Consider the following 23,713-nt stretch of genomic DNA (forward strand, 5'->3'; position numbering starts at 1 on the left):
GGCCCTATTCCTCCCACGGACAACAGGTGTCTCCCCGGGTGCCTGACTTAAACAAACCACCTCACCATCAGAATCCTCCTGGTCAATTTCCTCCCCAGCGCCAGCAACACCCATATCCTCCTCATCCTGGTGTACTTCAACACTGACATCTTCAATCTGACTATCAGGAACTGGACTGCGGGTGCTCCTTCCAGCACTTGCAGGGGGCGTGCAAATGGTGGAAGGCGCATGCTCTTCACGTCCAGTGTTGGGAAGGTCAGGCATCGCAAACGACACAATTGGACTCTCCTTGTGGATTTGTGATTTCGAAGAACGCACAGTTCTTTGCTGTGCTTTTGCCAGCTTGAGTCTTTTCATTTTTCTAGCGAGAGGCTGAGTGCTTCCATCCTCATGTGAAGCTGAACCACTAGCCATGAACATAGGCCAGGGCCTCAGCCATTCCTTGCCACTCCGTGTGGTAAATGGCATATTGGCAAGTTTACGCTTCTCCTCCGACAATTTTATTTTAGATTTTTGAGTCCTTTTTTTACTGATATTTGGTGTTTTGGATTTTACATGCTCTGTACTATGACATTGGGCATCGGCCTTGGCAGACGACGTTGATGGAATTTCATCGTCTCGGCCATGACTAGTGGCAGCAGCTTCAGCACGAGGTGGAAGTGGATCTTGATCTTTCCCTATTTTTGGAACCTCAACATTTTTGTTCTCCATATTTTAATAGGCACAACTAAAAGGCACCTCAGGTAAACAATGGAGATGGATGGATACTAGTATACTTATGGATGACGAGCGACTGCCGACACAGAGGTAACTACAGCCGTGGACTACCGTACTGTGTCTGCTGCTAATATAGACTGGATGATAATGAGATAAAATTAAAATATATATATATATCACACTAGTACTGCAGCCGGACAGGTATATATTAGAGATGAGCGGGTTCGGTTCCTCGGAATCCGAACCCGCCCGAACTTCATGTTTTTTTACACGGGTCCGAGCGACTCGGATCTTCCCGCCTTGCTCGGTTAACCCGAGCGCGCCCGAACGTCATCATCCCGCTGTCGGATTCTCGCGAGGCTCGGATTCTATCGCGAGACTCGGATTCTATATAAGGAGCCGCGCGTCGCCGCCATTTTCACACGTGCATTGAGATTGATAGGGAGAGGACCTGGCTGGCGTCCTCTCCGTTTATAGAGAAGAGAGTGAGACTAGAGTAGAGAGAGACACAGTATTTACTTTAGTAATTTTGGGGAGCATTAGGAGGAGTACTACTACTTGCTGAAGTGATAGTGTGACTGTATATCTGACTTGTGGGGGAGACAGTGGGGAGCAGTTAGAGTCTGAGAGCAGGAGTACATATTTTAACGTACAGTGCACACTTTTGCTGCCAGAGTGCCACACTGCCATTGTGACCACACTGACCACCAGTATATATTGTGATTGCTTAGGAGTACTACTTGCAATTTGCTGATAGTGTGACCAGTGACCTGACCACCAGTTTAATTAATCACCACCAGTTTAATATATATATATATATATATATATATATATAATTGTATATAATATATATATAATTGTATACCACCTACCCGTGTTTTTTTTTTTCTTTCTTCTTGATACATACTACTATAGTAGCTTACTGTAGCAGTCTGCGGTGCTGCTGAGCTGACAGTGTCCAGCAGGTCCGTCATCAGTCATTACAAAATAAATATATATACCTGTCCGGCTGCAGTACTAGTGATATTTTATATATATATATATATATATATTAATTTCATCTCATTATCATCCAGTCTATATTAGCAGCAGACACAGTATGGTAGTCCACGGCTGTAGCTACCTCTGTGTCGGCAGTCGCTGGTCCATCCATAATTGTATACCACCTACCCGTGTTTTTTTTTTCTTTCTTCTTGATACATACTACTATAGTAGCTTACTGTAGCAGTCTGCGGTGCTGCTGAGCTGACAGTGTCCAGCAGGTCCGTCATCAGTCATTACATAATAGATATATATACCTGTCCGGCTGCAGTACTAGTGATATTATATATATATATATATATATTAATTTCATCTCATTATCATCCAGTCTATATTAGCAGCAGACACAGTACGGTAGTCCACGGCTGTAGCTACCTCTGTGTCGGCAGTCGCTGGTCCATCCATAATTGTATACCACCTACCCGTGGTTTTTTTTTTTTTCTTCTTGATACATACTACTATAGTAGCTTACTGTAGCAGTCTGCGGTGCTGCTGAGCTGACAGTGTCCAGCAGGTCTGTCATCAGTCATTACATAATAAATATATATGCCTGTCCGGCTGCAGTACTAGTGATATTATATATATATATATTAATTTCATCTCATTATCATCCAGTCTATATTAGCAGCAGACACAGTACGGTAGTCCACGGCTGTAGCTACCTCTGTGTCGGCAGTCGCTGGTCCATCCATAATTGTATACCACCTACCCGTGTTTTTCTTTTTTTTTCTTTCTTCTTGATACATACTACTATAGTAGCTTACTATAGCAGTCTGCGGTGCTGCTGAGCTGACAGTGTCCAGCAGGTCCGTCATCAGTCATTACATAATAAATATATATACCTGTCCGGCTGCAGTACTAGTGATATTATATATATATATATTAATTTCATCTCATTATCATCCAGTCTATATTAGCAGCAGACACAGTACGGTAGTCCACGGCTGTAGCTACCTCTGTGTCGGCAGTCGCTGGTCCATCCATAATTGTATACCACCTTCCCGTGGTTTTTTTTTTTTCTTTCTTCTTGATACATACTACTATAGTAGCTTACTGTAGCAGTCTGCGGTGCTGCTGAGCTGACAGTGTCCAGCAGGTCCGTCATCAGTCATTACATAATAAATATATATACCTGTCCGGCTGCAGTACTAGTGATATTATATATATATATATTAATTTCATCTCATTATCATCCAGTCTATATTAGCAGCAGACACAGTACGGTAGTCCACGGCTGTAGCTACCTCTGTGTCGGCAGTCGCTGGTCCATCCATAAGTATACTAGTATCCATCCATCTCCATTGTTTACCTGAGGTGCCTTTTAGTTGTGCCTATTAAAATATGGAGAACAAAAATGTTGAGGTTCCAAAATTAGGGAAAGATCAAGATCCACTTCCACCTCGTGCTGAAGCTGCTGCCACTAGTCATGGCCGAGACGATGAAATGCCAGCAACGTCGTCTGCCAAGGCCGATGCCCAATGTCATAGTACAGAGCATGTAAAATCCAAAACACCAAATATCAGTAAAAAAAGGACTCCAAAATCTAAAATAAAATTGTCGGAGGAGAAGCGTAAACTTGCCAATATGCCATTTACCACACGGAGTGGCAAGGAACGGCTGAGGCCCTGGCCTATGTTCATGGCTACTGGTTCAGCTTCACATGAGGATGGAAGCACTCAGCCTCTCGCTAGAAAAATGAAAAGACTCAAGCTGGCAAAAGCACCGCAAAGAACTGTGCGTTCTTCGAAATCCCAAATCCACAAGGAGAGTCCAATTGTGTCGTTTGCGATGCCTGACCTTCCCAACACTGGACGTGAAGAGCATGCGCCTTCCACCATTTGTACGCCCCCTGCAAGTGCTGGAAGGAGCACCCGCAGTCCAGTTCCTGATAGTCAGATTGAAGATGTCAGTGTTGAAGTACACCAGGATGAGGAGGATATGGGTGTTGCTGGCGCTGGGGAGGAAATTGACCAGGAGGATTCTGATGGTGAGGTGGTTTGTTTAAGTCAGGCACCCGGGGAGACACCTGTTGTCCGTGGGAGGAATAGGGCCATTGACATGCCTGGTGAAAATACCAAAAAAATCAGCTCTTCGGTGTGGAAGTATTTCAACAGAAATGCGGACAACATTTGTCAAGCCGTGTGTTGCCTTTGTCAAGCTGTAATAAGTAGGGGTAAGGACGTTAACCACCTCGGAACATCCTCCCTTATACGTCACCTGCAGCGCATTCATAATAAGTCAGTGACAAGTTCAAAAACTTTGGGCGACAGCGGAAGCAGTCCACTGACCAGTAAATCCCTTCCTCTTGTAACCAAGCTCACGCAAACCACCCCACCAACTCCCTCAGTGTCAATTTCCTCCTTCCCCAGGAATGCCAATAGTCCTGCAGGCCATGTCACTGGCAATTCTGACGAGTCCTCTCCTGCCTGGGATTCCTCCGATGCATCCTTGCGTGTAACGCCTACTGCTGCTGGCGCTGCTGTTGTTGCTGCTGGGAGTCGATGGTCATCCCAGAGGGGAAGTCGTAAGCCCACTTTTACTACTTCCACCAAGCAATTGACTGTCCAACAGTCCTTTGCGAGGAAGATGAAATATCACAGCAGTCATCCTGTTGCAAAGCGGATAACTGAGGCCTTGACAACTATGTTGGTGTTAGACGTGCGTCCGGTATCCGCCGTTAGTTCACAGGGAACTAGACAATTTCTTGAGGTAGTGTGCCCCCATTACCAAATACCATCTAGGTTCCACTTCTCTAGGCAGGCGATACCGAGAATGTACACGGACGTCAGAAAAAGACTCACCAGTGTCCTAAAAAATGCAGTTGTACCCAATGTCCACTTAACCACGGACATGTGGACAAGTGGAGCAGGGCAGGGTCAGGACTATATGACTGTGACAGCCCACTGGGTAGATGTATGGACTCCCGCCGCAAGAACAGCAGCGGCGGCACCAGTAGCAGCATCTCGCAAACGCCAACTCTTTCCTAGGCAGGCTACGCTTTGTATCACCGGTTTCCAGAATACGCACACAGCTGAAAACCTCTTACGGCAACTGAGGAAGATCATCGCGGAATGGCTTACCCCAATTGGACTCTCCTGTGGATTTGTGGCATCGGACAACGCCAGCAATATTGTGTGTGCATTAAATATGGGCAAATTCCAGCACGTCCCATGTTTTGCACATACCTTGAATTTGGTGGTGCAGAATTTAAAAAAAAACGACAGGGGCGTGCAAGAGATGCTGTCGGTGGCCAGAAGAATTGCGGGACACTTTCGGCGTACAGGCACCACGTACAGAAGACTGGAGCACCACCAAAAACGCCTGAACCTGCCCTGCCATCATCTGAAGCAAGAAGTGGTAACGAGGTGGAATTCAACCCTATATATGCTTCAGAGGTTGGAGGAGCAGCAAAAGGCCATTCAAGCCTATACAATTGAGCACGATATAGGAGGTGGAATGTACCTGTCTCAAGCGCAGTGGAGAATGATTTCAACGTTGTGCAAGGTTCTGCAACCTTTTGAACTTGCCACACATGAAGTCAGTTCAGACACTGCCAGCCTGAGTCAGGTCATTCCCCTCATCAGGCTTTTGCAGAAGAAGCTGGAGGCATTGAAGGAGGAGCTAAAAGGGAGCGATTCCGCTAGGCATGTGGGACTTGTGGATGGAGCCCTTAATTCGCTTAACAAGGATTCACGGGTGGTCAATCTGTTGAAATCAGAGCACTACATTTTGGCCACCGTGCTCGATCCTAGATTTAAAACCTACCTTGGATCTCTCTTTCCGGCAGACACAAGTCTGCTGGGGTTCAAAGACCTGCTGGTGACAAAATTGTCAAGTCAAGCGGAACGCGACCTGTCAACATCTCCTCCTTCACATTCTCCCGCAACTGGGGGTGCGAGGAAAAGGCTCAGAATTCCGAGCCCACCCGCTGGCAGTGATGCAGGGCAGTCTGGAGCGACTGCTGATGCTGACATCTGGTCCGGACTGAAGGACCTGACAACGATTACGGACATGTCGTCTACTGTCACTGCATATGATTCTCTCCCCATTGAAAGAATGGTGGAGGATTATATGAGTGACCGCATCCAAGTAGGCACGTCAGACAGTCCGTACTTATACTGGCAGGAAAAAGAGGCAATTTGGAGGCCCTTGCACAAACTGGCTTTATTCTACCTAAGTTGCCCTCCCACAAGTGTGTACTCCGAAAGAGTGTTTAGTGCCGCCGCTCACCTTGTCAGCAATCGGCGTACGAGGTTACTTCCAGAAAATGTGGAGAAGATGATGTTCATTAAAATGAATTATAATCAATTCCTCCGTGGAGACATTGACCAGCAGCAATTGCCTCCACAAAGTACACAGGGAGCTGAGATGGTGGATTCCAGTGGGGACGAATTGATAATCTGTGAGGAGCGGGATTTACACGGTGATATATCGGAGGATGATGATGAGGTGGACATCTTGCCTCTGTAGAGCCAGTTTGTGCAAGGAGAGATTAATTGCTTCTTTTTAGGTGGGGGTCCAAACCAACCCGTCATTTCAGTCACAGTCGTGTGGCAGACCCTGTCACTGAAATGATGGGTTGGTTAAAGTGTGCATGTCCTGTTTATACAACATAAGGGTGGGTGGGAGGGCCCAAGGACAATTCCATCTTGCACCTCTTTTTTCTTTCATTTTTATTTGCGTCATGTGCTGTTTGGGGAGTGTTTTTTGGAAGGGCCATCCTGCGTGACACTGCAGTGCCACTCCTAGATGGGCCAGGTGTTTGTGTCGGCCACTAGGGTCGCTTATCTTACTCACACAGCTACCTCATTGCACCTCTTTTTTTCTTTGCGTCATGTGCTGTTTGGGGAGTGTTTTTTGGAAGGGCCATCCTGCGTGACACTGCAGTGCCACTCCTAGATGGGCCAGGTGTTTGTGTCGGCCACTAGGGTCGCTTATCTTACTCACACAGCTACCTCATTGCGCCTCTTTTTTTCTTTGCGTCATGTGCTGTTTGGGGAGTGTTTTTTGGAAGGGCCATCCTGCGTGACACTGCAGTGCCACTCCTAGATGGGCCAGGTGTTTGTGTCGGCCACTAGGGTCGCTTATCTTACTCACACAGCTACCTCATTGCGCCTCTTTTTTTCTTTGCGTCATGTGCTGTTTGGGGAGTGTTTTTTGGAAGGGCCATCCTGCGTGACACTGCAGTGCCACTCCTAGATGGGCCAGGTGTTTGTGTCGGCCACTAGGGTCGCTTAGCTTACTCACACAGCTACCTCATTGCGCCTCTTTTTTTCTTCTTTGCGTCATGTGCTGTTTGGGGAGTGTTTTTTGGAAGGGCCATCCTGCATGGCACTGCAGTGCCACTCCTAGATGGGCCAGGTGTTTGTGTCGGCCACTAGGGTCGCTTATCTTACTCACACAGCTACCTCATTGCGCCTCTTTTTTTCTTTGCGTCATGTGCTTTTTGGGGAGTGTTTTTTGGAAGGGCCATCCTGCGTGACACTGCAGTGCCACTCCTAGATGGGCCAGGTGTTTGTGTCGGCCACTAGGGTCGCTTAGCTTACTCACACAGCTACCTCATTGCGCCTCTTTTTTTCTTCTTTGCGTCATGTGCTGTTTGGGGAGTGTTTTTTGGAAGGGCCATCCTGCATGACACTGCAGTGCCACTCCTAGATGGGCCAGGTGTTTGTGTCGGCCACTAGGGTCGCTTATATTACTCACACAGCTACCTCATTGCGCCTCTTTTTTTCTTTGCGTCATGTGCTGTTTGGGGAGTGTTTTTTGGAAGGGCCATCCTGCGTGACACTGCAGTGCCACTCCTAGATGGGCCAGGTGTTTGTGTCGGCCACTAGGGTCGCTTATCTTACTCACACAGCTACCTCATTGCGCCTCTTTTTTTTCTTTGCGTCATGTGCTGTTTGGGGAGTGTTTTTTGGAAGGGCCATCCTGCGTGACACTGCAGTGCCACTCCTAGATGGGCCAGGTGTTTGTGTCGGCCACTAGGGTCGCTTAGCTTACTCACACAGCTACCTCATTGCGCCTCTTTTTTTCTTTGCGTCATGTGCTGTTTGGGGAGTGTTTTTTGGAAGGGCCATCCTGCGTGACACTGCAGTGCCACTCCTAGATGGGCCAGGTGTTTGTGTCGGCCACTAGGGTCGCTTATCTTACTCACACAGCTACCTCATTGCGCCTCTTTTTTTCTTTGCGTCATGTGCTGTTTGGGGAGTGTTTTTTGGAAGGGCCATCCTGCGTGACACTGCAGTGCCACTCCTAGATGGGCCAGGTGTTTGTGTCGGCCACTAGGGTCGCTTATCTTACTCACACAGCTACCTCATTGCGCCTCTTTTTTTCTTTGCGTCATGTGCTGTTTGGGGAGTGTTTTTTGGAAGGGCCATCCTGCGTGACACTGCAGTGCCACTCCTAGATGGGCCAGGTGTTTGTGTCGGCCACTAGGGTCGCTTATCTTACTCACACAGCTACCTCATTGCGCCTCTTTTTTTCTTCTTTGCGTCATGTGCTGTTTGGGGAGTGTTTTTTGGAAGGGCCATCCTGCGTGACACTGCAGTGCCACTCCTAGATGGGCCAGGTGTTTGTGTCGGCCACTAGGGTCGCTTATCTTACTCACACAGCTACCTCATTGCGCCTCTTTTTTTCTTTGCGTCATGTGCTTTTTGGGGAGTGTTTTTTGGAAGGGCCATCCTGCGTGACACTGCAGTGCCACTCCTAGATGGGCCAGGTGTTTGTGTCGGCCACTAGGGTCGCTTATCTTACTCACACAGCTACCTCATTGCGCCTCTTTTTTTCTTCTTTGCGTCATGTGCTGTTTGGGGAGTGTTTTTTGGAAGGGCCATCCTGCATGACACTGCAGTGCCACTCCTAGATGGGCCAGGTGTTTGTGTCGGCCACTAGGGTCGCTTATCTTACTCACACAGCTACCTCATTGCGCCTCTTTTTTTCTTTGCGTCATGTGCTGTTTGGGGAGTGTTTTTTGGAAGGGCCATCCTGCGTGACACTGCAGTGCCACTCCTAGATGGGCCAGGTGTTTGTGTCGGCCACTAGGGTCGCTTATCTTACTCACACAGCTACCTCATTGCGCCTCTTTTTTTTCTTTGCGTCATGTGCTGTTTGGGGAGTGTTTTTTGGAAGGGCCATCCTGCGTGACACTGCAGTGCCACTCCTAGATGGGCCAGGTGTTTGTGTCGGCCACTAGGGTCGCTTAGCTTACTCACACAGCTACCTCATTGCGCCTCTTTTTTTCTTTGCGTCATGTGCTGTTTGGGGAGTGTTTTTTGGAAGGGCCATCCTGCGTGACACTGCAGTGCCACTCCTAGATGGGCCAGGTGTTTGTGTCGGCCACTAGGGTCGCTTATCTTACTCACACAGCTACCTCATTGCGCCTCTTTTTTTCTTTGCGTCATGTGCTGTTTGGGGAGTGTTTTTTGGAAGGGCCATCCTGCGTGACACTGCAGTGCCACTCCTAGATGGGCCAGGTGTTTGTGTCGGCCACTAGGGTCGCTTATCTTACTCACACAGCTACCTCATTGCGCCTCTTTTTTTATTTGCATCATGTGCTGTTTGGGGAGTGTTTTTTGGAAGGGCCATCCTGCGTGACACTGCAGTGCCACTCCTAGATGGGCCAGGTGTTTGTGTCGGCCACTAGGGTCGCTTATCTTACTCACACAGCTACCTCATTGCGCCTCTTTTTTTCTTCTTTGCGTCATGTGCTGTTTGGGGAGTGTTTTTTGGAAGGGCCATCCTGCGTGACACTGCAGTGCCACTCCTAGATGGGCCAGGTGTTTGTGTCGGCCACTAGGGTCGCTTATCTTACTCACACAGCTACCTCATTGCGCCTCTTTTTTTCTTTGCGTCATGTGCTGTTTGGGGAGTGTTTTTTGGAAGGGCCATCCTGCGTGACACTGCAGTGCCACTCCTAGATGGGCCAGGTGTTTGTGTCGGCCACTAGGGTCGCTTATCTTACTCACACAGCTACCTCATTGCGCCTCTTTTTTTCTTTGCGTCATGTGCTATTTGGGGAGTGTTTTTTGGAAGGGCCATCCTGCGTGACACTGCAGTGCCACTCCTAGATGGGCCAGGTGTTTGTGTCGGCCACTAGGGTCGCTTAGCTTACTCACACAGCTACCTCATTGCGCCTCTTTTTTTCTTCTTTGCGTCATGTGCTGTTTGGGGAGTGTTTTTTGGAAGGGCTATCCTGCGTGACACTGCAGTGCCACTCCTAGATGGGCCAGGTGTTTGTGTCGGCCACTAGGGTCGCTTATTTTACTCACACAGCTACCTCATTGCGCCTCTTTTTTTCTTTGCGTCATGTGCTGTTTGGGGAGTGTTTTTTGGAAGGGCCATCCTGAGTGACACTGCAGTGCCACTCCTAGATGGGCCAGGTGTTTGTGTCGGCCACTAGGGTCGCTTATCTTACTCACACAGCTACCTCATTGCGCCTCTTTTTTTCTTTGCGTCATGTGCTGTTTGGGGAGTGTTTTTTGGAAGGGCCATCCTGCGTGACACTGCAGTGCCACTCCTAGATGGGCCAGGTGTTTGTGTCGGCCACTAGGGTCGCTTATCTTACTCACACAGCTACCTCATTGCGCCTCTTTTTTTCTTTGCGTCATGTGCTGTTTGGGGAGTGTTTTTTGGAAGGGCCATCCTGCGTGACACTGCAGTGCCACTCCTAGATGGGCCAGGTGTTTGTGTCGGCCACTAGGGTCGCTTATCTTACTCACACAGCTACCTCATTGCGCCTCTTTTTTTCTTTGCGTCATGTGCTGTTTGGGGAGTGTTTTTTGGAAGGGCCAGCCTGCGTGACACTGCAGTGACACTCCTAGATGGGCCAGGTGTTTGTGTCGGCCACTAGGGTCGCTTATCTTACTCACACAGCTACCTCATTGCGCCTCTTTTTTTCTTTGCGTCATGTGCTGTTTGGGGAGTGTTTTTTGGAAGGGCCATCCTGCGTGACACTGCAGTGACACTCCTAGATGGGCCAGGTGTTTATGTCGGCCACTAGGGTCGCTTATCTTACTCACACAGCTACCTCATTGCGCCTCTTTTTTTCTTTGCGTCATGTGCTGTTTGGGGAGTGTTTTTTGGAAGGGCCATCCTGCGTGACACTGCAGTGCCACTCCTTGATGGGCCTGGTGTTTGTGTCGGCCACTAGGGTCGCTTATCTTACTCACACAGCTACCTCATTGCGCCTCTTTTTTTCTTCTTTGCGTCATGTGCTGTTTGGGGAGTGTTTTTTGGAAGGGCCATCCTGCGTGACACTGCAGTGCCACTCCTAGATGGGCCAGGTGTTTGTGTCGGCCACTAGGGTCGCTTATCTTACTCACACAGCTACCTCATTGCGCCTCTTTTTTTCTTTGCGTCATGTGCTGTTTGGGGAGTGTTTTTTGGAAGGGCCATCCTGCGTGACACTGCAGTGCCACTCCTAGATGGGCCAGGTGTTTGTGTCGGCCACTAGGGTCGCTTATCTTACTCACACAGCTACCTCATTGCGCCTCTTTTTTTCTTCTTTGCGTCATGTGCTGTTTGGGGAGTGTTTTTTGGAAGGGCCATCCTGCGTGACACTGCAGTGCCACTCCTAGATGGGCAAGGTGTTTGTGTCGGCCACTAGGGTCGCTTATCTTACTCACACAGCTACCTCATTGCGCCTCTTTTTTTCTTTGCGTCATGTGCTGTTTGGGGAGTGTTTTTTGGAAGGGCCATCCTGCGTGACACTGCAGTGCCACTCCTAGATGGGCCAGGTGTTTGTGTCGGCCACTAGGGTCGCTTATCTTACTCACACAGCTACCTCATTGCGCCTCTTTTTTTCTTTGCGTCATGTGCTGTTTGGGGAGTGTTTTTTGGAAGGGCCATCCTGCGTGACACTGCAGTGCCACTCCTAGATGGGCCAGGTGTTTGTGTCGGCCACTAGGGTCGCTTATCTTACTCACACAGCTACCTCATTGCGCCTCTTTTTTTCTTCTTTGCGTCATGTGCTGTTTGGGGAGTGTTTTTTGGAAGGCCATCCTGCGTGACACTGCAGTGCCACTCCTAGATGGGCCAGGTGTTTGTGTCTGCCACTAGGGTCGCTTATCTTACTCACACAGCTACCTCATTGCGCCTCTTTTTTTCTTTGCGTCATGTGCTGTTTGGGGAGTGTTTTTTGGAAGGGCCATCCTGCGTGACACTGCAGTGCCACTCCTAGATGGGCCAGGTGTTTGTGTCGGCCACTAGGGTCGCTTATCTTACTCACACAGCTACCTCATTGCGCCTCTTTTTTTCTTTGCGTCATGTGCTGTTTGGGGAGTGTTTTTTGGAAGGGCCATCCTGCGTGACACTGCAGTGCCACTCCTAGATGGGCCAGGTGTTTGTGTCGGCCACTAGGGTCGCTTATCTTACTCACACAGCTACCTCATTGCGCCTCTTTTTTTCTTTGCGTCATGTGCTGTTTGGGGAGTGTTTTTTGGAAGGGCCATCCTGCGTGACACTGCAGTGCCACTCCTAGATGGGCCAGGTGTTTGTGTCGGCCACTAGGGTCGCTTATCTTACTCACACAGCTACCTCATTGCGCCTCTTTTTTTCTTTGCGTCATGTGCTGTTTTGGGAGTGTTTTTTGGAAGGGCCATCCTGCGTGACACTGCAGTGCCACTCCTAGATGGGCCAGGTGTTTGTGTCGGCCACTAGGGTCGCTTATCTTACTCACACAGCTACCTCATTGCGCCTCTTTTTTTCTTTGCGTCATGTGCTGTTTGGGGAGTGTTTTTTGGAAGGGCCATCCTGCGTGACACTGCAGTGCCACTCCTAGATGGGCCAGGTGTTTGTGTCGGCCACTAGGGTCGCTTATCTTACTCACACAGCTACCTCATTGCGCCTCTTTTTTTCTTTGCGTCATGTGCTGTTTGGGGAGTGTTTTTTGGAAGGGCCATCCTGCGTGACACTGCAGTGCCACTCCTAGATGGGCCAGGTGTTTGTGTCAGCCACTAGGGTCGCTTATCTTACTCACACAGCTACCTCATTGCGCCTCTTTTTTTCTTTGCGTCATGTGCTGTTTGGGGAGTGTTTTTTGGAAGGGCCATCCTGCGTGACACTGCAGTGCCACTCCTAGATGTGCCAGGTGTTTGTGTCGGCCACTAGGGTCGCTTAGCTTACTCACACAGCTACCTCATTGCGCCTCTTTTTTTCTTCTTTGCGTCATGTGCTGTTTGGGGAGTGTTTTTTGGAAGGGCCATCCTGCGTGACACTGCAGTGCCACTCCTAGATGGGCCAGGTGTTTGTGTCGGCCACTAGGGTCGCTTAGCTTACTCACACAGCTACCTCATTGCGCCTCTTTTTTTCTTCTTTGCGTCATGTGCTGTTTGGGGAGGGTTTTTTGGAAGGGCCATCCTGCGTGACACTGCAGTGCCACTCCTAGATGGGCCAGGTGTTTGTGTCGGCCACTAGGGTCGCTTATCTTACTCACACAGCTACCTCATTGCGCCTCTTTTTTTCTTTGCGTCATGTGCTGTTTGGGGAGTGTTTTTTGGAAGGGCCATCCTGCGTGACACTGCAGTGCCACTCCTAGATGGGCCAGGTGTTTGTGTCGGCCACTAGGGTCGCTTATCTTACTCACACAGCTACCTCATTGCGCCTCTTTTTTTCTTTGCGTCATGTGCTGTTTGGGGAGTGTTTTTTGGAAGGGCCATCCTGCGTGACACTGCAGTGCCACTCCTAGATGGGCCAGGTGTTTGTGTCGGCCACTAGGGTCGCTTATCTTACTCACACAGCTACCTCATTGCGCCTCTTTTTTTCTTCTTTGCGTCATGTGCTGTTTGGGGAGTGTTTTTTGGAAGGGCCATCCTGCGTGACACTGCAGTGCCACTCCTAGATGGGCCAGGTGTTTGTGTCGGCCACTAGGGTCGCTTATCTTACTCACACAGCTACCTCATTGCGCCTCTTTTTTTCTTTGCATCATGTGCTGTTTGGGGAGTGTTTTTTGGAAGGGCCATCCTGCGTGACACTGCAGTGCCACTCCTAGATGGGCCAGGTGTTTGTGTCGGCCACTAGGGTCGCTTATCTTACTCACACAGCTACCTCATTGCGCCTCTTTTTTTCTTTGCGTCATGTGCTGTTTGGGGAGTGTTTTTTGGAAGGGCCATCCTGCGTGACACTGCAGTGCCACTCCTAGATGGGCCAGGTGTTTGTGTCGGCCACTAGGGTCGCTTATCTTACTCACACAGCTACCTCATTGCGCCTCTTTTTTTCTTTGCGTCATGTGCTGTTTGGGGAGTGTTTTTTGGAAGGGCCATCCTGCGTGACACTGCAGTGCCACTCCTAGATGGGCCAGGTGTTTGTGTCGGCCACTAGGGTCGCTTATCTTACTCACACAGCTACCTCATTGCGCCTCTTTTTTTCTTTGCGTCATGTGCTGTTTGGGGAGTGTTTTTTGGAAGGGCCATCCTGCGTGACACTGCAGTGCCACTCCTAGATGGGCCAGGTGTTTGTGTCGGCCACTAGGGTCGCTTATCTTACTCACACAGCTACCTCATTGCGCCTCTTTTTTTCTTTGCGTCATGTGCTGTTTGGGGAGTGTTTTTTGGAAGGGCCATCCTGCGTGACACTGCAGTGCCACTCCTAGATGGGCCAGGTGTTTGTGTCGGCCACTAGGGTCGCTTAGCTTAGTCATCCAGCGACCTCGGTGCAAATTTTTGGACTAAAAATAATATTGTGAGGTGTGAGGTATTCAGAATAGACTGAAAATGAGTGGAAATTATGGTTTTTGAGGTTACTAATACTTTGGGATCAAAATGACCCCCAAATTCTATGATTTAAGCTGTTTTTTAGTGTTTTTTGAAAAAAACACCCGAATCCAAAACACACCCGAATCCAACAAAAAAAATTCGGTGAGGTTTTGCCAAAACGCGGTCGAACCCAAAACACGGCCGCGGAACCGAACCCAAAACCAAAACACAAAACCCGAAAAATTTCAAGTGCACATCTCTAGTATATATTATGTAATGACGGACCTGCTGGACACTGTCTGTCAGCACTGCAGACTCCTAAAGTAAGCTACTAGTATCAAGAAGATAGAAAGAAAAAAAAAAACCACGGGTAGGTGGTATACAATTATGGATGGACGAGCGACTGCCGACACAGAGGTAGCTACAGCTGTGGACTACCGTACTGTGTCTGCTGCTAATATAGACTGGATGATAATGAGATAAAATTAAAATATATATATATATATATCACACTAGTACTGCAGCCGGACAGGTATATATTATGTAATGACGGACCTGCTGGACACTGTCTGTCAGCACTGCAGACTCCTAAAGTAAGCTACTAGTATCAAGAAGATAGAAAAAAAAAAAACCACGGGTAGGTGGTATACAATTATGGATGGACGAGCGACTGCCGACACAGAGGTAGCTACAGCCGTGGACTACCGTACTGTGTCTGCTGCTAATATAGACTGGATGATAATGAGATAAAATTAAAATATATATATATCACACTAGTACTGCAGCCGGACAGGTATATATTATGTAATGACGGACCTGCTGGACACTGTCTGTCAGCACTGCAGACTCCTAAAGTAAGCTACTAGTATCAAGAAGATAGAAAAAAAAAACCACGGGTAGGTGGTATACAATTATGGATGGACGAGCGACTGCCGACACAGAGGTAGCTACAGCCGTGGACTACCGTACTGTGTCTGCTGCTAATATGGGCCCTCATTACGAGTTGATCGGTCGCAAGGCGAATTTAGCAGAGTTACACACGCTAAGCCGCCGCCTACTGGGAGTGAATCTTAGCTTCTTAAAATTGCGACCGATGTATTCGCAATAATGCGATTACTAACTACTTAGCAGTTTCAGAGTAGCTCCAGACTTACTCTGCCTGTGCGATCATTTCAGTGCTTGTCGTTCCTGGTTGACGTCACAAACACACCCAGCGTTCGCCCAGGCACTCCCACCGTTTCTCCGGCCACTCCTGCGTTTTTTCCGGAAACGGTAGCGTTTTCAGCCACACGCCCCTGAAACGCCGTGTTTCCGCCCAGTAACACCCATTTCCTGTCAATCACATTACGATCGCCGGAGCGAAGAAAAAGCCGTGAGTAAAAATACTTTCTTCATAGTAAAGTTACTTGGCGCAGTCGCAGTGCGAACATTGCGCATGCGTACTAAGCGGATTTTCACTGCGATGCGATGAAAAATACCGAGCGAACAACTCGGAATGAGGGCCATAGACTGGATGATAATGAGATAAAATTAAAATATATATATATATCACACTAGTACTGCAGCCGGACAGGTATATATTATGTAGTGACGGACCTGCTGGACACTGTCTGTCAGCACTGCAGACTCCTAAAGTAAGCTACTAGTATCAAGAAGATAGAAAAAAAAAAACCACGGGTAGGTGGTATACAATTATGGATGGACGAGCGACTGCCGACACAGAGGTAGCTACAGCCGTGCACTACCGTACTGTGTCTGCTGCTAATATAGACTGGATGATAATGAGATAAAATTAAAATATATATATATATATCACACTAGTACTGCAGCCGGACAGGTATATATTATGTAATGACGGACCTGCTGGACACTGTCTGCAGAATGCGTTTATAAAAACACCACACAACGAGTGTTTAACTTTTTCAGGCAGACAATCACAATATACTGGTGGTCAGCAGACAATCACAATATACTGGTGGTCAGTGGTCACTGGTCAGTCACACTGGCAGTGGCACTCTGGCAGCAAAAGTGTGCACTGTACTTAAAATATGTACTCCTGCTATAACTGCTCCCCAGTCTCCCCCACAATTAAGCTGTGTGAGCAGTGAGCACTCAGCACAGTCAGATAATGATATACAGTATTACATATGATGCAGCACACTGGGCTGAGCACAGATATGGTATGTGACTGTGTCACACTGTGTATCGTTTTTTTTCAGGCAGAGAACGGATTAATTAAACTGGTGGTGGTCACTCGTCACTGGTCACACTATCAGCAAGTAGTACTCCGTCCTAAGCAGACAATCACAATATACTGGTGGTCAGTGTGGTCACTGGTCAGTCACACTGGCAGTGTGGCACTCTGGCAGCAAAAGTGTGCACTGTACTTAAAATATATTATTTATGTACTCCTGCTCTAACTGCTCCCCAGTCTCCCCCACAATTAAGCTGTGTGAGCAGTGAGCACTCAGCACAGTCAGATATACAGTATTACATATGATGATGCAGCACACTGAGGCTGAGCACAGATATGGTATGTGTGACTGTGTCACACTGTGTATCGTTTTTTTTCAGGCAGAGAACGGATTAATTAAACTGGTGGTCAATGGTCACTGGTCACACTATCAGCAAGTAGTAGTACTCCAGTCCTAATATGCTCCCCAAAATTAGTAAATAGTGTCTCTAACTCTCTACTCTCTTCTCTATAAATGGAGAGGACTCCAGCCACGTCCTCTGCCTATCAATCTCAATGCACGTGTGAAAATGGCGGCGACGCGCGGCTCCTTATATAGAATCCGAGTCTCGCGATAGAATCCGAGCCTCGCGAGAATCCGACAGCGGGATGATGACGTTCGGGCGCGCTCGGGTTAGCCGAGCAAGGCGGGAAGATCCGAGTCTGCCTCGGATCCGTGTAAAAAGGCTGAAGTTCGGGGGGGTTCGGATTCCGAGAAACCGAACCCGCTCATCACTACTTGGGATGACGATCGACTCCCAGCAGCAACAACAGCAGCGCCAGCAGCAGTAGGCATTACACTCAAGGATCCATCGGAGGAATCCCAGTTAGGAGAGGACTCGTCAGACTTGCCAGTGACATTGCCTGCAGGACTATTGGCGTTCCTGTCTAAGGAGGAAGTTGACACTGAGGGAGTTGGTGGTGTGGTTTGCAGGAGCTTGGGTACAAGAGGAAGGGATTTAGTTGTCAGTGGACTGCTTCCGCTGTCACCCAAAGTTTTTGAACTTGTCAATGACTTCTGATGAATGCGCTCCAGGTGACGTATAAGGGAGGATGTTCCAAGGTGGTTAACGTCCTTACCCCTACTTATTACAGCTTGACAAAGGCAACACACGGCTTGACACCTGTTGTCCGCATTCCTGTTAAAATAATTCCACACCGAAGAGGTGATTTTTTTGTCATTTGACCAGGCATGTCAATGGCCATATTCGTCCCACGGACAACAGGTGTCTCCCCGGGTGCCTGACTTAAACAAACCACCTCACCATCAGAATCCTCCTGGTCAATTTCCTCCTCAGCGCCAGCAACACCCATATCCTCATCCTGGTGTACTACAACAGTGACATCTTCAATTTGACTATCAGGAACTTGACTGTGGGTGCTCCTTCCAGCACTTGCAGGGGGCGTGCAATCGGTGGAAGGCACCACCTCTTCCCGTCCAGTGTTGGGAAGGTCAGGCATCGCAACCGCCGACACAATTAGACTCTCCTTGGGGATTTGTGATTTAGAAGAGCGCACAGTTCTTTGCTGTGCTTTTGCCATCTCAACTCTTTTCAGTTTTCTAGCGGGAGGATGAGTGCTTCCATCCTCATGTGAAGCTGAACCACTAGCCATGAACATAGGCCAGGGCCTCAGCCGTTCCTTGCCACTCCGTGTCGTAAATGGCATATTGGCAAGTTTACGCTTCTCCTCAGATGCTTTTAATTTAGATTTTTGGGTCATTTTACTGAACTTTAGTTTTTTTGATTTTACATGCTCTCTATGATGACATTGGGCATCGGCCTTGGCAGACGACGTTGATGGCATTTCATCATCTCGGCCATGACTAGTGGCAGCAGCTTCAGCACGAGGTGGAAGTGGATCTTGATCTTTCCCTATTTTACCCTCCACATTTTTGTTCTCCATTTTTTAATGTGTGGAATTATATGCCAGTAATATATCAATAGCTATGGCCTACTGTACTGTACTATATATGTATACTGTTGGTCACCAAAATGCTGCACTGTAATACTATATATACTGCTCACAAAAATGCAGCACAGATATGGAATGGATACTTGCAGTGACACAGAGCTGCAAGATACAGCAATGGCCTACTGTACAACTATATACTGTTTGTAACCAAAATGCAGCACTGTAATACTATATATACTGCTAACAAAAATGCAGCACAGATGTGGAATGGATACTTGCAGTGACACAGTGCTGCAAGATACAGCAATGGCCTACTGTACAACTATATACTGTTGGTCACCAAAATGCTGCACTGTAATACTATATATACTGCTCACAAAAATGCAGCACAGATATGGAATGGATACTTGCAGTGACACAGAGCTGCAAGATACAGCAATGGCCTACTGTACAACTACATACTGTTGGTCACCAAAATGCTGCACTGTAATACTATATATACTGCTCACAAAAATGCAGCACAGATATGGAATGGATACTTGCAGTGACACAGAGCTGCAAGATACAGCAATGGCCTACTGTACAACTATATACTGTTGGTCACCAAAATGCTGCACTGTAATACTATATATACTGCTCACAAAAATGCAGCACAGATATGGAATGGATACTTGCAGTGACACAGAGCTGCAAGATACAGCAATGGCCTACTGTACTGTACTACTATAATTATATACTGGTGGTCCCCAGTCCCCACAATAAAGCACACTTAGGCCCTCATTCCGAGTTGTTCGCTCGCTAGCCGCTTTTCGCAGCAGTGCACACTCTAAGCCGCCGCCCTCTGGGAGTGTATCTTAGCTTAGCAGAATTGCGAATAGACATTTCTTAGCAGTTTCTGAGTAGCTCGAGACTTACTCTGGCACTGCGATCAGTTCAGTCAGTTTCGTTCCTGGTTTGACGTCACAAACACACCCAACGTTCGCCCAGACACTCCCCCGTTTCTCCAGCCACTCCCGCGTTTTTCCCAGAAACGGCAGCGTTTTTTCACACACACCCATAAAACGGCCAGTTTCCGCCCAGAAACACCCACTTCCTGTCAATCACACTCCGATCACCAGAACGAAGAAAAAACCTTGTAATGCCGTGAGTAAAATACCAAACTTCTTAGCAAATTTACTTGACGCAGCCGCAGTGCGAACATTGCGCATGCGCAGTTAGCGGAAAATCGCACCGATGCGAAGGAAAATAACGAGCGAACAACTCGGAATGAGGGCCTTAGCACAGATATTTGCAGCACACTGAGCACAGATATGGAGCGTTTTCAGGCAGAGAACGTAAATATTTTCAGCACACTGAGCACAGATATTTGCAGCACACTGAGCACAGATTACGGAGCTTTTCAGGGAGAGAACGCAGCCACGTCCTCTCCGTTCAATCTCCAATGCACGAGTGAAAATGGCGGCGACGCATGGCTCTTTATATAGAATACGAATCTCGCGAGAATCCGACAGCGGGATGAAGACATTCGGCCTCGTTCGGGTTAACCGAGTAAGGCGGGAAGATCCGAGGCTGCCTCGGACCCGTGTAAAATAGGTGAAGTTTGGGGGGGTTCGGATCTCGGAACCCGCTCATCTCTAATTTTTTTTGCATCCTAAGTTTTTATTTATTGAACAGATAACAGTAAACATAGACAGAAAATGAAATGAGATGTAAAACATAAAGAGGAAGAAAGCAGGTGAGAGGAAATAGGGGAACTACATAAATGATAAGGGGGGTGAAGGGAAGGGTTCACAGTCCACATATGCACATACTTTAAACGTATCAGAAAGCAAGAACAATATATAATATACAGTAAAAAGCAACCGGCCAATAAATTCAGTCTGGTTAACCTGGAGAACATTGGAGAATAGGGTGCAGATGGGCCAAAGTGCAGATGGTCCAAAGTTTAAAAGGATGAAAAATGCTTTAATAACAATAGATCAGCCCTTTTACCATCTGTAATGAATTTGTACCACTAAAACCATTCATCACTGGTAAAGAAGCAGCAGTGGAAAAAGGAATGTTAAATGTTTCCATTAGAAAAGAAAACTGTATTTTATGAAGAATCTTATAAAAGGAAAGCAGCAGAGAGTTCTTCCAAAGCTGGGAAATGACAGTTTTGGTTAATGTGGTTTGCATTCAGATGGTGAAGATGCCGGCAGTCAGAAGACTGGCTTGGAATCCCAACACCGCTCAGAATTAGTGATGAGCACCGGAAATTTTTCGGGTTTTGTGTTTTGGTTTTGGGTTCGGTTCCGCGGCCGTGTTTTGGGTTCGAACGCGTTTTGGCAAAACCTCACCGAATTTTTTTTGTCGGATTCGGGTGTGTTTTGGATTCGGGTGTTTTTTTAAAAAAACCCTAAAAAACTGCTTAAATCATAGAATTTGGGGGTCATTTTGATCCCAAAGTATTATTAACCTCAATAACCATAATTTCCACTCATTTTCAGTCTATTCTGAACACCTCACACCTCACAATATTATTTTTAGTCCTAAAATTTGCACCGAGGTCGCTGGATGGCTAAGCTAAGCGACCCAAGTGGCCGACACAAACACCTGGCCCATCTAGGAGTGGCACTGCAGTGTCACGCAGGATGGCCCTTCCAAAAAACACTCCCCAAACAGCACATGACGCAAAGAAAAAAAGAGGCGCAATGAGGTAGCTGTGTGAGTAAGCTAAGCGACCCTAGTGGCCGACACAAACACCTGGCCCATCTAGGAGTGGCACTGCAGTGTCACGCAGGATGGCCCTTCCAAAAAACACTCCCCAAACAGCACATGACGCAAAGAAAAAAAGAGGCACAATGAGGTAGCTGTGTGAGTAAGCTAAGCGACCCTAGTGGCCGACACAAACACCTGGCCCATCTAGGAGTGGCACTGCAGTGTCACGCAGGATGGCCCTTCCAAAAAACACTCCCCAAACAGCACATGACGCAAAGAAAAAAAGAGGCGCAATGAGGTAGCTGTGTGAGTAAGATAAGCGACCCTAGTGGCCGACACAAACACCTGGCCCATCTAGGAGTGGCACTGCAGTGTCACGCAGGATGGCCCTTCCAAAAAACACTCCCCAAACAGCACATGACGCAAAGAAAAAAAGAGGCACAATGAGGTAGCTGTGTGAGTAAGCTAAGCGACCCTAGTGGCCGACACAAACACCTGGCCCATCTAGGAGTGGCACTGCAGTGTCACGCAGGATGGCCCTTCCAAAAAACACCCCCCAAACAGCACATGACGCAAAGAAAAATGAAAGAAAAAAGAGGTGCAAGATGGAATTGTCCTTGGGCCCTCCCACCCACCCTTATGTTGTGTAAACAGGACATGCACACTTTAACCAACCCATCATTTCAGTGACAGGGTCTGCCACACGACTGTGACTGATATGACGGGTTGGTTTGGACCCCCCCAAAAAAAGAAGCAATTAATCTCTCCTTGCACAAACTGGCTCTACAGAGGCAAGATGTCCACCTCATCATCATCCTCCGATATATCACCGTGTACATCCCCCTCCTCACAGATTATCAATTCGTCCCCACTGGAATCCACCATCTCAGCTCCCTGTGTACTTTGTGGAGGCAATTGCTACTGGTCAATGTCTCCACGGAGGAATTGATTATAATTCATTTTAATGAACATCATCTTCTCCACATTTTCTGGATGTAACCTCGTACGCCGATTGCTGACAAGGTGAGTGGCGGCACTAAACACTCTTTCGGAGTACACACTTGTGGGAGGGCAACTTAGGTAGAATAAAGCCAGTTTGTGCAAGGGCCTCCAAATTGCCTCTTTTTCCTGCCAGTATAAGTACGGACTGTCTGACGTGCCTACTTGGATGCGGTCACTCATATAATCCTCCACCATTCTTTCAATGGGGAGAGAATCATATGCAGTGACAGTAGACGACATGTCCGTAATCGTTGTCAGGTCCTTCAGTCCGGACCAGATGTCAGCATCAGCAGTCGCTCCAGACTGCCCTGCATCACCGCCAGCGGGTGGGCTCGGAATTCTGAGCCTTTTCCTCGCAACCCCAGTTGCGGGAGAATGTGAAGGAGGAGATGTTGACAGGTCGCGTTCCGCTTGACTTGACAATTTTGTCACCAGCAGTTCTTTGAACCCCAGCAGACTTGTGTCTGCCGGAAAGAGAGATCCAAGGTAGGTTTTAAATCTAGGATCGAGCACGGTGGCCAAAATGTAGTGCTCTGATTTCAACAGATTGACCACCCGTGAATCCTTGTTAAGCGAATTAAGGGCTCCATCCACAAGTCCCACATGCCTAGCGGAATCTGTGTTAGCTCCTCCTTCAATGTCTCCAGCTTCTTCTGCAAAAGCCTGATGAGGGGAATGACCTGACTCAGGCTGGCAGTGTCTGAACTGACTTCACGTGTGGCAAGTTCAAAAGGTTGCAGAACCTTGCACAACGTTGAAATCATTCTCCACTGCGCTTGAGACAGGTGCATTCCACCTCCTATATCGTGCTCAGTTGTATAGGCTTGAATGGCCTTTTGCTGCTCCTCCAACCTCTGAAGCATATAGAGGGTTGAATTCCACCTCGTTACCACTTCTTGCTTCAGATGATGGCAGGGCAGGTTCAGGCGTTTTTGGTGGTGCTCCAGTCTTCTGTACGTGGTGCCTGTACGCCGAAAGTGTCCCGCAATTCTTCTGGCCACCGACAGCATCTCTTGCACTCCCCTCTCGTTTTTTAAATAATTCTGCACCACCAAATTCAAGGTATGTGCAAAACATGGGACGTGCTGGAATTTGCCCATATTTAATGCACACACAATATTGCTGGCGTTGTCCGATGCCACAAATCCACAGGAGAGTCCAATTGGGGTAAGCCATTCTGCGATGATCTTCCTCAGTTGCCGTAAGAGGTTTTTAGCTGTGTGCGTATTCTGGAAAGCGGTGATACAAAGCGTAGCCTGCCTAGGAAAGAGTTGGCGTTTGCGAGATGCTGCTACTGGTGCCGCCACTGCTGTTCTTGCGGCGGGAGTCCATACATCTACCCAGTGGGCTGTCACAGTCATATAGTCCTGAGCCTTCCCTGCTCCACTTGTCCACATGTCCGTGGTTAAGTGGACAT

The sequence above is a fragment of the Pseudophryne corroboree genome, chromosome 4 (assembly GCF_028390025.1).
Source record: "Pseudophryne corroboree isolate aPseCor3 chromosome 4, aPseCor3.hap2, whole genome shotgun sequence".
NCBI lineage: Eukaryota > Metazoa > Chordata > Amphibia > Anura > Myobatrachidae > Pseudophryne > Pseudophryne corroboree.